At 39.2% G+C, this 13994-nt stretch overlaps 1 protein-coding gene across 1 annotated transcript in view; it reads right to left on the reverse strand.

The window, feature by feature from the left end:
* Positions 1 to 13994, reverse strand: part of LOC150082075 (dnaJ homolog l(2)tid, mitochondrial-like) — a 108834-nt gene that overhangs the window by 68903 nt on the left and 25937 nt on the right. The gene's annotated exons all lie outside the window — the stretch shown is intronic.

The raw sequence follows: 13994 nt of genomic DNA on the forward strand, positions 1-13994 counted from the left end.
CTATCCAATTGTATTGAAGGAGGCAACAAAGGAAGTTAGCAAACCCTTAGCCATAATTATGAGTGCATCCTTAGATTCAGGGGAGGTCCCCATGATCTGGAGATGTGCAAATGTATGTGCAGAAGTATGGGGTCGATAGGGAAGGCAACCCTAGGTGGTCAGTAAGGCATGGCGCCTCCGTAGCCAGGTTGGCAGGAGCAGCAGTGCGTAGCACACACTTCTTGATTAGACCGGGGTTCGAGCCTGTGACCACCAAATATGGAGGATGCGGAAAGGTCAGGGAATGACCACCACATATCCCTGGAGCAATATGGCCTTAGTTGCTAATGCTCCTAAAAACCAAATAACAACATTCAGTACGGTGTGCCCATGCATCACCAGGCAAAGTATATGGGGTGGCAGGGGGGGAGGAGACAGGAAGACCATCTCCTCCTCCTCCCTGCCGGGGAGAGGAAAAAGGTATCAGGCAAGGGAGCTGGTACAGACTGCCATTTGGCTACATGGCAGTGAGGCTGCAGCAGTTGTAGTGTGGTCATATAAGGTCACACAGTTCCAGGCACTGTGTAAATTGTGTTAGTTGTCTGACGGCACCGGGGGTTCCCCCCATTTCTACACTGTATTCTTTGTAAGTGATACAGAACTCTGTAGAGGCCAGAGATTTAAAAAGTGTGTGGGGAGTGGTTTGTTATGCAGTGTTCTTTTGTTTCTCTGACCATTTAGCCGTTGGGCCCCCCATTGGGACCCACCGTTGCCCACACTTTGCCACGAGGAGGCAGGTCAGGCACCCAGTAGATTCCCACATATCCCACAGCTACAGGCACTAGTTAGTGTTTAGTGTAAGGCACCACCTGTGGTCTCATATCGGATCACATATCGGATTTGTTCAATATGTGATCCGATTTGTTCGATTCGCTAATTTCCTGCTTCCGACTGCAAGCAGGAAATTAGCGAATTCTATTTCATCTTGATTAGCCCTCATGTTTTCAGGGCCACGCCAGGCTTTATAACCACCCTGGTGCAAACTTCTTAGTGCTCCCCTCCCTCAATAGTAATTTTTATTATATATATAATTTTTTTTTTGAGAATTAAAAAAATATTTCCAAAATAATATATGATTTTATTTTTTAAACACAAAATAACATGATACATGAAGCAAATATGTTAAAAATAAAATTTAAAAAACCAAAACAAAAATACATTTATTTTGCTTTGGCTGCAGACAATAAAATAAAATAATATATAATCTTAAAATAAAAATGTAAATAACAATAACAATAAAACAATAACAAAACATATAAATTTAACTGGTCCTGCTTCGGCTGTAGCAAAATCAGCCATAATATTTTTTATATTTAAAGAACCACAAATATCACTTTCTATAAATATTATTGCCAAATTATTTAATCTTTGTTGACACATTGATGACTGGAGGTAATTTTTTATTAATTTTAATTTCGAGCACTCACCACTAGCTATACTATACAGGCATTGTTAACATTACTCTTAACGAAATAAATATATTAGGAAGTAGAGTGGTTAAATTAGTTTTGAATACAAAACTTAATTTCTTGTGGAATCTGATTCATGGACATAAAATTTTGAAAAATTTGTATTTCATTTGCAAGATCAACAGCAACAATATCTTTTGGACATTACTCATTGGTGGCATCTGATAACTAATTCTAAATCTGAACAATGTTTTAAAATTGTTATTTAGTCTTGTTTCATTTTTTTTTCTTTTTCTGTATTCATAACCAGAGAGTCGTTTCCTTCCGTCAGACATCTGAGAAATATTGAAAAAAAAAGTTTTAAATTTAAAATTCATTATTTGTTAATATAAAATACAACAAAACACATTCTTCGATACATTGAACTAGTCTCCTTAGTCTCTGCTGTCTCTTTCAATGTTTACAGAACACTGGTCTCTATCGCCTCTTAGTCTCTGCTGCTCCTTAGTCATTGCTGCCCTGATGCAGTACATCACTTGCACCATCGGGTTGCCGTGGCTCTGCATGTTTTGCTGCAAATAGTGAATTTTGAAAAAATTGAACAAATTAAAATATTTTAAACAATTTCTGACTATTGAGTGCCTCGAACCAAGAGGAACAACTTTGCCATCAAAAAGCACATCATTGTTATTCGTGACATCTTGTAATAAGTGGTTAACAACTATGACAGCATCACACAGGAAGTCATTAGCGCCTCATCCCATAATATTAGTCGAGCAGACTTAATGACTTCAGCAGCTGGACTATTTATTTTCAGAGAGGAAACAGATAATTTGGTTAAATTCATAGGTAATCTGAACCTGCTGTAAACTGTACGTCTCCCAGGGACCAACACTGCAGCTATGCCAGTCCAAGCAACTGGAATAATAGGAATGTTATTTCCAAGACAAAAGTTTATTATACACTGATAAACATAGGTCTTGCCTGTGCCACCAGGAAATCTATAAAAAAACATTATTAACTGAAGTATCATTGCACTGTACTGTTGTCGTTATCTGCCTGATAATATTTAACTGGTCTTTGTTAGCAGTCTGTATCATGGTTTCATAGAGTTGCAAATAGCTGAGCTGAAAGTAAAGTTTTGATGGTGTGAAGGGCAATAAAGATTTTCTAAAGATATCAGTACATTCCTTCAAATAATCAAATCATCATTCACCACAAGTATTTATTTCCTTAATTAACTTTCATTTATTATTTACCTTGATGACAGCATTTATTTTTAATATTTATTGTTTAAAAAAAATTTTAAAACTTTAAAGATAAAGAAAAATAATAGTTTTATACTGTATATCATTAAGGAAACACCTTTAACATTCATGGTGGTGCCATCTACTGGTGTGAAACTTAACTTTGTTTAATGATCACTTAATACGATCCAAAGAACGTGGCTTCTGTATTAATATATAGATTGGAATTTTTATATTTTCCCATTTTTCTGCATACCTAGGAAGAATTATCTTTAATTTGAAACAAATTTCAGCCTGATAGGTTAGGCCTATTGTTCACAATGGTTGTCTCAAGAGAACGGCTTACGTATTATGTATAGATTTAACTTTAAAAATCTGTTTAAAAACGTGCTACAAAATAAGTAACAAATCAAATCTATAAATTATTTTAAAGGTAAGATATTATTTACTTTTTTACTTTTTTGTTAGTTCAGTAGTAATCATTACAAAAAATCAAGTGCACTTAGTTAAAATGCAAAATTCATTCTTTCCTAAAATTTTAGTATCAGCATTAGTTGAGGCATATGATGCAAGAAAGCAAGCTTATACAATCAGCCGGGGGGGGGGGGGGGAACCCTTCCCATTTCACCCATCCAGTCACTTCAAATGTTTGTCTAGTTCAGCCTTAAATTTATTTCAGCTATCAACTTTCACAACAACAGATGGAAGTCCGTTCCAGCAATCAACTACCCGCTGGCTAAAGGCAAACTTCCGCACATCTATTCTACAACTGTCTTTCCTCAATTTGAATCTATGCCCTCTCAGGTTTGTAATCTGAGCAAGCAGAAGTATCCCATCAACACTGAGCCTGCTCAAACCATTCAAGGCCTTGTACACCTAAATCAGATCACCTCGCAGGTGCCTAGTCTCCAGATACTGTAAATTGCGGTACTTAAGTCTTTCTTCATAAGCACACCCCTTTGTTCCTCTCACCAATCTTGTTGCCTTTCTCTGTACTCGTTCTAGCAACTCTACATCCTTCCTAAACTGAGGCCTCCAGACCTGTATACTGTACTCAAGGCGTGGCCTGACCATTCCCTTATACAAAAGGATAATCACTCCTTGTCTCTGTTACCAAAATTCCTATATATATTTGACAAAACTCCATGACCTGCTCTGGCAGCCCATCTGTACTGCTCAGAGAACTTCATATCTAACTGAAAAATTATTTTTTTTCCCAGGTCTTTTTCATCCCCCACCTCCCTGAGGGTAGTACAACACAGTTGGTAAATTTCTCTTGGGTTACTACTACCCATATGCAGTACTTTGCATTTGTCAATGTTAAACTTCAGTTGCCACTTCTCAGCCCATCTGCCTAACTTTTCTAGATCCTGTTGCAGTAGTATACAGTCATTAACAACCCTGCCAACCTTTGTATCATCTGCAAATTTGGACATTAAGCCTGATATACCTTCATCAATATCATTGATAAATAAACAAAACAATAATTGGCCCAGCACCAAACCCTGGGGGACTCCGCTAATTACATTAGTCCACGTAGAGCGGTGTTCATTTATTACTACTATCTGCCATCTCCCACTCAACCATCCCTTTATCCATTGCAATAACTTGCACTTAATGCCATACTGCTCAAACTTGCACAGCAGTCTTCCATATGCAACATTATAAAAAGCTTTCCTGAAATCCAAGTATATGATATCGAAATTATTTTTAGCATTCAGTTTCTTTGTGACCACATCATACTATCCAATCAAATTGGTCAGACAAGAGTTCCACTTAACAAACCCATTCTGTGTTTGAACTATTGCTGTTGTCTTGTCTATGTGATCCTGTATCACCTCTTTAACAGTGACTCCATTATTTGCCCTGGAACAGAAGTTAAACTAACAGGTCTATAATTATTTGTGTCCCCCTTTGTGAATTGGGGATACATTTGCACATTTCCAGTCCATGGGGACCTCCCCTGACTCTAAGGATGCTCTTATAATTATGGCTAAGGGTTTGCTTACTTCCATCGATGCCTCCTTCATTATAACTGGATAGATTTCATTTGGCCCAGGTGCCTTGTTTATGTTTAACTTCAAATTTCTTCTCCACGTTGCTTACAGTTATTACAAAATCACTTAGCTTCCTGTTAGTTTGACAAACTTCTGGCATTCCCCTCCTTGAATAACTCCTCATGTGTGAATTTAGATGCAAATACTGATTCAGTTTATCAGCTACTTGAGCGGGATCATCAATAGTCGAACCATCTATGTTAAGTGGACCAATCTGATTCATCCACTTCCTTCTAGAGTTTACATAAGTAAAGAACTCTACTGTTTTTCTTTGTGTCCTTTGCCAAAGATTTCTCGTAATCTGCCTTCGCCTGCCTAACCTCCTTTGTGACTTGATTACAGACTAGCTTATATCTGTCACAGGCTTCTGTGTAGCGTGACAATTTATATGCATCCCATACAATTTTATTCTCTGCCACAAGTCTCATTAATTCATCTGAAATCCATTTAGACCTGAACCTTCAGTATTTCTTAGTTGGTATGAAAAGCCTAGTAGCCTCCAAGATTAAATCACCGAAGGCTTCCCATTTAGAATTCACCATTGGTAACATCATCAGTTGATCCCACTCTATAGAATTTAAAAACTGTCTGCGGTTTTTAAATGCAGACAGTTTTTTAATTCTGTTTTTGTTTTCATAAAGGTGATATAAATCACCTTTACGAAAACAAAAACGCTTCCCTTTACCCTTGATCATAGTTAGCATTACCATTAGCATTAGTAGAGGCATTTGATGCAAGAAAGCAAGCTTATGCAGCATCAGCCAAAAAAAAAAAAAAAAACCACTTCCACTTCACCCCTCTGTTCGTTCAAAATACCTGTCCAGCTGAGCCTTAAACTTATTTAGGCTATCAACTTCCACGACAAGGGATGGAAGTCTGTTCCACCAACCAACCACCCGCTGGCTAAATGCAAATTTCCGCAAGTCTATCCTACATCTGTCTTTCCTCAATTTGAATTTATGCCCTCTCAGGTGATTATTCTGAGCAAGAGGAAGAATCTCATCAGCATTGAGCATGCTCAAACCATTCTGGTGATCTTGTTGGCCAGAGTTCTTTAATTGATTTTTAATTTAGGTTTTTATGGCACAAAGATGACTAAGGCTATAATGCACCAACCAGAGTTCTTTAGCAATCAACTGATCCTCAAACACAGATTGCATTGTCTACGGTGCCATCATAGGTGTGTGCACATGCAACTGTGCTATCCTGTTGGAAATGCCCTCTCCAACTTCAGTAACATCCAGTTGGTCTCTTGGACATTTCCAGGTAACATTGAGTGTTGACTGTTTCTGTAAGGAAAATATGGCCAATGATCTGGCAATACAATACAGTACGCCCTACACTGACTCTCATGGAATGCAGTGTCCCATTGCATTGAAAATTCTCATGTTTTGACTGTTGGCATATCCATTTAGGTGGAACACTCCTTTATCTGAGAAGAACAAATGATCTTAGATGTCCATTCCCACTTGCAGTATGCTGCTGGAATCACATACAATATGCAATGCACTTTTTTTGCTGCACAAGTGACTTCAAATATGCGTGACTTCATGTGTGCTGCCATTTGTTGTTGAGCTTTCAATCTACAGTTGAAAAATTATATATTATCCTTGCAAATATAACCAAGATACATACATTGGTGTGCAAAACAAAAGGACCAACACTATTTCTAAAGGTTACAACCACAAAATCAAACGAAACAGCCTGTGGCGATTTGCATAACTGTGGCCATTCAGTAGAAAGCTGGTACACATGCAAAAATTTGAATCGTGATGAGAGGGTTCACATAAACAGAGAAAAGCAGAAGTTCAGCAGTTAAGTGCAAATTACCGAATGGTGAGCACGATTGTTACAAATGTTCGATTGGTTTCATACAGTGCTACAGACAATGAAATGGCCAGTAGACAACATTTGGATTACCTAGGGTCGAATAATTGGGAAGCTTGAAGAAGGTCGAAGTGCGAGGAGTGTGGCTGCAGGGTTCGGTATCGCCCATAGCATCGTCTCACATGCGTGGTCGGCCTTCAAAACGACAGGTACAGCTGTTCGAAGAGCCGGTGGTGGTCATCCATGAAAAACAATGCCCAATGATGACTGCTATATACTCCTACAAGCCAAGAGGGACCGACACCAGACAGCAGGATCCATTGCAAACCAGCTGCACAGGAGCACAGGACATCGCAGTTTATCATGGCCAGGCGACTCCACAAAGGTGGACTGTTTGCCCGACGGCCAGTACGTTGTGTCCCTTTAACACCTGCCCATCGGAGACACCGTTTACAGTAGTGCATCGAACACAAGGACTGGACAGCATTGCAATGGGGTAAGGTACTCTTTACTGATGAGAGTAGATTCAGTCTCAGCAGCGATTCTGGATGTCAGCTAATCTGGCGAGAGGTTGGCACACGGTATCACCCTGCAAACATCACTGAAAGGGATCGATATGGTGATCAAGGTGTTATCTTGAATGGATGTACACAACTCCAGATACTGGAAAGCGGTACTGTAACCGGTGCATGCTACTGTGCTGAGGTAATCCTTCCCATGTGCACCATTTCCGAGATGCCATTGGCCCCAAGTTTGTGTTTATGGATGTAACGCCACACCCCATCGCACTGCAGCTGTTGGTATGCTTTTGGAAAGTGAGGACATTGTTTGTATGGATTGGCCTGCCCGTTCCATCGATTTAAACCCCATCAAACACATAGGGGACACTCTGGGAAGACACCTAGTGACACATCCACCAGAAAATGTTCACCAGCTGAAGATGGTGCTGAGAGAGGAATGGACGATGTTACTGCAAGAACTTATCAACAACATTATTCTAAGTATGGACAGGTGGTGCAAAGCAATCAGGGGGTGGTGTTGATGCAGTTGTTGATCTCCTACTGAGGACCACCTCTTCCCTTTGTTCCATCTTTGGCAATGATGCATCTGTATCATGGCAGCCAGTGCTATGTTGCCATTTTTGAATAAAGTCCCTCTGTACCGTTTCGTTTCCATTGTTGTGTCGGTGTTGTTTCCTTCATCATTACTGTACCTCACAAGGTTCCTTTGGTATGCTTTTCCCATATCCAGGCTACTCCTATGAGATGTTACAGGTGAAAACCTGACTGGTCCTTAAGTTTTGCACACCAGTGTACAATTGAACAGATTCACTAACTTATATAAAAACACTGTAGGTTATGAAATTTATAATCCTGTCTCACCAGACTAGGGCTCCATTCATTGGGTAACTCAAAACAAGTGGTGAAATTGCCATGCAGCAAGGTCTGCTGCTATGGGAGACCCAAATCATACTATCAAGAGGGCAGTCTAATAGTATGATTTGTTATAGTTGTTAAAGAATGAGAACAGCAATTTTAAAATTGAGGGAAATCCACAAATTAGCATTAGCATTAGTAGAGGCATTTGATGCAAAAAAGCAAGCTTATGCAGCATCGGCCAAAAAAAAAAAACAGTAACATAAATAAATAAAAATAACCACTTCCACTTCACCCCTCTGTTCGTTCGAAATACCTGTCCAGCTGAGCCTTAAACTTATTTAGCTATCAACTTCCACGACAAGGGATGGAAGTCTGTTCCACCTACCAACCACCCGCTGGCTAAAGGCAAATTTCCGCACATCTATCCTACATCTGTCTTTCCTCAATTTGAATTTATGCCCTCTCAGGTGATTATTCTGAGCAAGAGGAAGAATCCCATCAGCACTGAGCATGCTCAAACCATTCAAGGCTTTGTACACCTCTATCAGATCACCTCGCTGGTGCCTAGTTTCCAGACACTGTAATTCGCAAAACTTAAGCCTTTCTTCGTAAGAGCACCCCTTTGTCCCATTCACCAATCTAGTTGCCCTTCTCTGTACTCGTTCCAGCAGCTCTACATCCTTCTTGAAATGAGGCCTCCAGACCTGTATACAGTACTCTAGGTGTGGCCTGACCATTGCCTTATACAAGGGAATAATCACCTCCTTATCCCTGCTAGAAAAATTCCTATATATCATTGACAATACACCATGAGCTACTCTTGCAGCCCGTCTGCACTGTTCAGAGAACTTCATATCTGCCTGCACAACCACCCCCAGGTCCCTTTCATTCTCTACCACTGTCAAGTGTAGTACCACAGAGTTGATACGTTGCTCTGGGGTTGCTGTTTCCCATATGTAGTACTTTACATTTGTCAATGTTAAACTTCATTTGCCGCCTCGAAGCCCATCTGCTCCACCTTTCCAAATCCTGTTGCAGCAGCATAGTGTCAGTAGTGTCCTTGACAACCCTGCCAACCTTCGTATCGTCTGCAAACTTGGACATTAAGCCTGATATACCATCATCAATATCATTTATAAATACAGAAAACAATAAAGGACCCAATACTGAACCCTGAGGGACTCCACTAATAACATTAGTCCACGATGAGCAGTGTCCATTGATTACCACTCTCTGTCTTCTCCCCCTCAACCACCCCTTTATCCATAGCAGCAATTTGCCTCCAATGCCACACTGCTCCAATTTGTGCAGCAGTCTTCCATGTGCAACAGTATCAAAAGCCTTTCTAAGATCCAAGTATATAATATCAAAGTTATTCCCTGCATCCAGTTCTTATGTGACTGCATCATAGTATCCAATCAAATTGGTCAGGCAAGACTTACCCTTAACAAAACCATGCTGTGTCCTAGCTATAACTGAAGTCTTGTCTAGATGATCCTGCAGTGCTTCTTTAACCAGTGCCTCCATTAATTTTCCAGGAACAGAAGTTAAACTCACAGGTCTATAATTACTTGTGTCAGCCTTTGATCCCCCTTTGTGAATTGGGGTCACATTTGCACATCTCCAGTCCATGGGTACCTCCCCTGAGTCCAAGGAAGCTCTCATAATTATGGCTAAGGGTTTGCTTACTTCCTTTGCTGCCTCCTTTAATATAACTGGATAGATCCCATCCACCCCAGGTGCCTTTCTTGTGTTTATCTTCAACAATTTCTCCTCCACTTTGCTCTCAGTTATTACAAGATTCTCTAGCTTACTGCTAGAGTTGAATACACCTCTGGCATTCCCCTCGCTGAATAACTCCTCATGTGTGAATGTTGATGCAAAATATTCATTTAGTTTGTTAGCTACCTGAGCAGGATCATCAACAGTTGACCCATCGATCTCAAGTGGACCAATCTGATTCATCCCCTTCCTTCTAGAGTTTACATAAGTAAAGAACTCTTTGCTGTTTTTCTTCGCATCCCTTGCCAAGGATCTCTCGTAATCTGCCTTCGCCTGCCTAACCTCCTTTGTAACTTGGTTACAGATCAACTTGTATTTATCATAGGCGTCTGTGTCACGTGTTAATTTGTATGTATCCCATGCATTTTTCTTTTCTGCCATATGCCTCATCAGTTCATCTGACATCCATTTAGGCTGAAACCTTGAACAATATTTCTTAGTTGGTATGTAAAGCCTAGTAGCTTCCAAGATAAGTTCTTTGAATGCTTCCCATTTTGAATTTGCTGTTGGCAATATCATCAGTTGATCCCACTGTATAGAATTTAAATACTGTCTCAGTCCATTGTAGTCGCCTTTACAAAAGCAATACCCCTTCCCTTTACCCCTAATGGTAGTTACCTCTTTGAGTAACTCCCACTTCAGCACACTGTGGTCACTGCCACCAAGTGGTTCATTTATCTGCAGATTCTTAATGCATGAAGAATCACTACTGATAATCAAATCAAGAGTATTACTCCCTCTAGTTGCCTCCCGAACATGCTGATGTAGAAAACAATCATCCAATAAATCCACAAAAGCCTTGCTACTTTGTGAGTGACCAGCCCCCAAATTCCAGTCAATATCTGGGAAATTAAAATCCCCCATTATAAGACTCTCTGATTTACTGCCCCACTCTATTTCTCCGAACAGTTTCTTATTATACTCATCAGAGTCATTAGGCCTATAGCACACTCCTACTCTCAATTTTGATCTCCCAATGCTTATGTCACACCAAACTGACTCGACACTGCACTGTCCAGCGATTTCGACTGGCTTCACTTCCTTGGATTTTATGTGTTTTTTAACTAATAGCATAACCCCTCCTCCCTTCCTAGGATAGGAAGGGAGGAGGGGTTATGCTATCCTTTCTGTAGACATTGTACTCCCCAAATTCTTGAAATGTTACAAGTTCTTGAAGGGGTTACAAGGGGTTATGTCTATCCTTTCTGTAGACATTGTACTCCCCAAATTCTTGAAATGTTACAAGTTCTTGAAATGTATATTTATTACTGTCCTAATAAACATACATACATATATATATACATGTGCAATTAACAATTACAACAATTACAATGGAACCCAACAACAACATTATGAAGGAACCCAACAATTCCTTCATAATGATGAAACATCTCTCGATGACTAGTCACATGCATTGTGTAGGTTCTGTATTTTATGTCATATAAGTTGTCGGACAACTTCCTAGCAATCAGACAGAACAGTCACCAGAAAAATCATAGCTGGTTTCTATCCTACCACAAAGAGGCAGGCAGGTGATCTATTTACTAAAATCATTTATATCACTATATTCCAACAACTCTAAAGTTTTGGAACACTATTTCAGAAAGTAACGGTACAATCAGGGATAACAAAGCTAATATTTTCCTGAAATTTTTCTGAAAAATAATCAGCAAAAGAACTTGAAAGGCGAAAAGCACACAGCCATTAACAATCAGGGAAAGGAGCTTAGTTCCAAAATAATTCCTTTATAGAGATGGGAATGAATTCCAGCTTAAACCTCGACTGAAAGGACTAGTTTCTTCCAAGCTCTGATATACAAGGTACGGCAATAAAGTTTCCAGACTTGTGCAATAAAAATAACACAAAGTGAAGGAGCTCAAAAATGTTTTATTTTTTATTAAAAATCGCCAAATGATTGAATGTACTTATTATACTGCCCTAAAAGATTTTGAAAAGAATCAGTGAAGGCATCCAAAGAGATGATGTTCAATTCGTTATGTTCAGGGTTACGTTTTTCTTTATGTCCTCTACATCCTGAAATCTTTCTTTTGAGGGCAGTTTTGACAAAGAAGACCACTGGTGCTGGATTGGGAGTAGGGTGGATGGTTGATATGGACAATGCCATGTTTTGTCAGAAATGTCTTCATAACAAGTACAGAATGGGTGGAGGCATTGTTGTGCAACAAGAACTAGCTGCCTTTCTCTCAAAATTGCAGCCTCACTTGGGAAATGTACATCAACAAGTTTTTGAAGCACCTGTACATAGAATACAGTAAGCATCGACTCTCTTCCTTTCAGGTACAAATTCCTTTTGAATCACACCCTGTTTGTAGAAAAACATGAACAGCATGTCTTGATTCTGAACTTCTGTAAATGAAACTTTTTAGCCTTGGTAATGATTTTCTGCATGCTCTGATGCTTCATCTCTGGGATGTACTGGAACTCCTAACACTCATCATCAGTGACAATGTAGTTGAGGAAATTAGGATAATCTTGACAAGTATGGAAATCTTTGCATGATGACACTGCACTGCTTCTGCTCATCCACAAGGCTGTGTAGTACAAATTTTACCCACACCTTTCTTTTCTCTAAATTTTCATGCAGAATTTGATGAATCATCTCCTAATTCATATCCAACTCAACAGCCATCATCCTGAGGGTTAAACGACAATCTGTTTCCAAAATTTCCAGAACTTTTTTAACTCTGTTCTCAATTCAAGAGGTTGATGGACACCCACTTCTTGAGTCATAGTGAACCTCCTCGCATCCATCTTTGAACCACTTATACCATTAGTCATATCAGTGTTTACAACTTAACATTTCATCTTCATAAACAGTTAACATGTCATACATTTCTGTTGAAGATTTTACCAGCTTAAAGCAATATTTGATATTCATTCATTGCTCCAGTGAAAAATTGTGACACAGAATATTAACACAACTAATAAAGCTGGCTGTTGCTTGCAACACCCATCAGCCTATTGGACAATCTCTGTACCACCACCTGTTGGAGGAAGTCTGAACTACAACATACCACTTCTGTTTATTTTTAAACTAATTGAACATGACCACAACAGCACCAATTTGGAAACTTTGTTGCCACATATTGTATGTATGTATGTATGTAAGTAAGACTAAATGCAACTGGGCAGGCCTCCGTAGCAGGTGAGAAGGAGCAACAGTGCGCAGCACACATTTCTTGATTAGATCAGGGTTCAAGCTTGTCACTACCAAATACGGAGGATGCGGAAAGGTCAAGGAACGACCACTGCATATTCCAGGAGCAATATGGCCTTAGTTGCTAATGCTCCTAAAAACCAAATATCAAACAAACAAACAGCAACTGGGCATAATATTTTTAAGAGTTATAATTATCTATATAATATCGGTGTAAAAACACCATAGACAACTCTTAAAGGGAAAAAACTATGATAGTAGTGTAAAGGCATCATTTCAAGTGCATCACATATTGTGCTCATCCTTCACAATGAGTTACCATGTTTTGCATTACCTCAAATAAGTAACGCTTCACTAATAGAGAAGACTATTGTTACTTATTCTCAGTGGGCACCACCACTCAGATGGCACCGTTTCAAGGCTTGTTGGCCTTTCATCGGTGGGTGGGTTGTCATGTTTGCAACACCAGGGTGCCTGTCCACCCACCAGTGAAAGGCCAACAAGCCTTGAAACGGTGCCATTTGGGTGGTGGTGGTGCCCACTGAGAATAAGTAACAATAGTCTTCTCTAGTGAAGCGTTACTTATTCGGTAGTGCAAAATATGGTAACTTGTTGTGAAAGATGAGCACAATATGAGATACAGTTGAAATGATGCCCTTTACACTGCTATTGTAGTTTTTTCCTTCAAGAGTTGCCTATGGTGTTTTTACACCAATATTATAAAGTATGTATATATACATATGTAGCCCATTATATTTAAGGGTATCACAATTTATATATATTTCTGCTTCAGATAGTATGAATCAGAGCAGTAATACTCAATACGTTCTACGTTGATATTAATATTTGTAAAATGATAAGAGGAGTTTACCTCAATATAGTATATAGATCACTTCCGTATGATACTGTCCAGAAATTAAAATGAAAAAATCGAAAACTTACATTAGAGTAAAAAATAAATAATTAAAAACCAATTTAACACAATTTAAATCAATTTAACACAATTAAAAATTAAAAAGAATCTAACGAAAATATTCAAAACGATTTTCCTTCCTGAAGCTGACAACGCTTTTCGA

This window comes from Mastigoproctus giganteus, chromosome 8 (assembly GCF_048544385.1).
Source record: "Mastigoproctus giganteus isolate SK-2022 chromosome 8, ASM4854438v1, whole genome shotgun sequence".
Classification (NCBI taxonomy): domain Eukaryota; kingdom Metazoa; phylum Arthropoda; class Arachnida; order Uropygi; family Thelyphonidae; genus Mastigoproctus; species Mastigoproctus giganteus.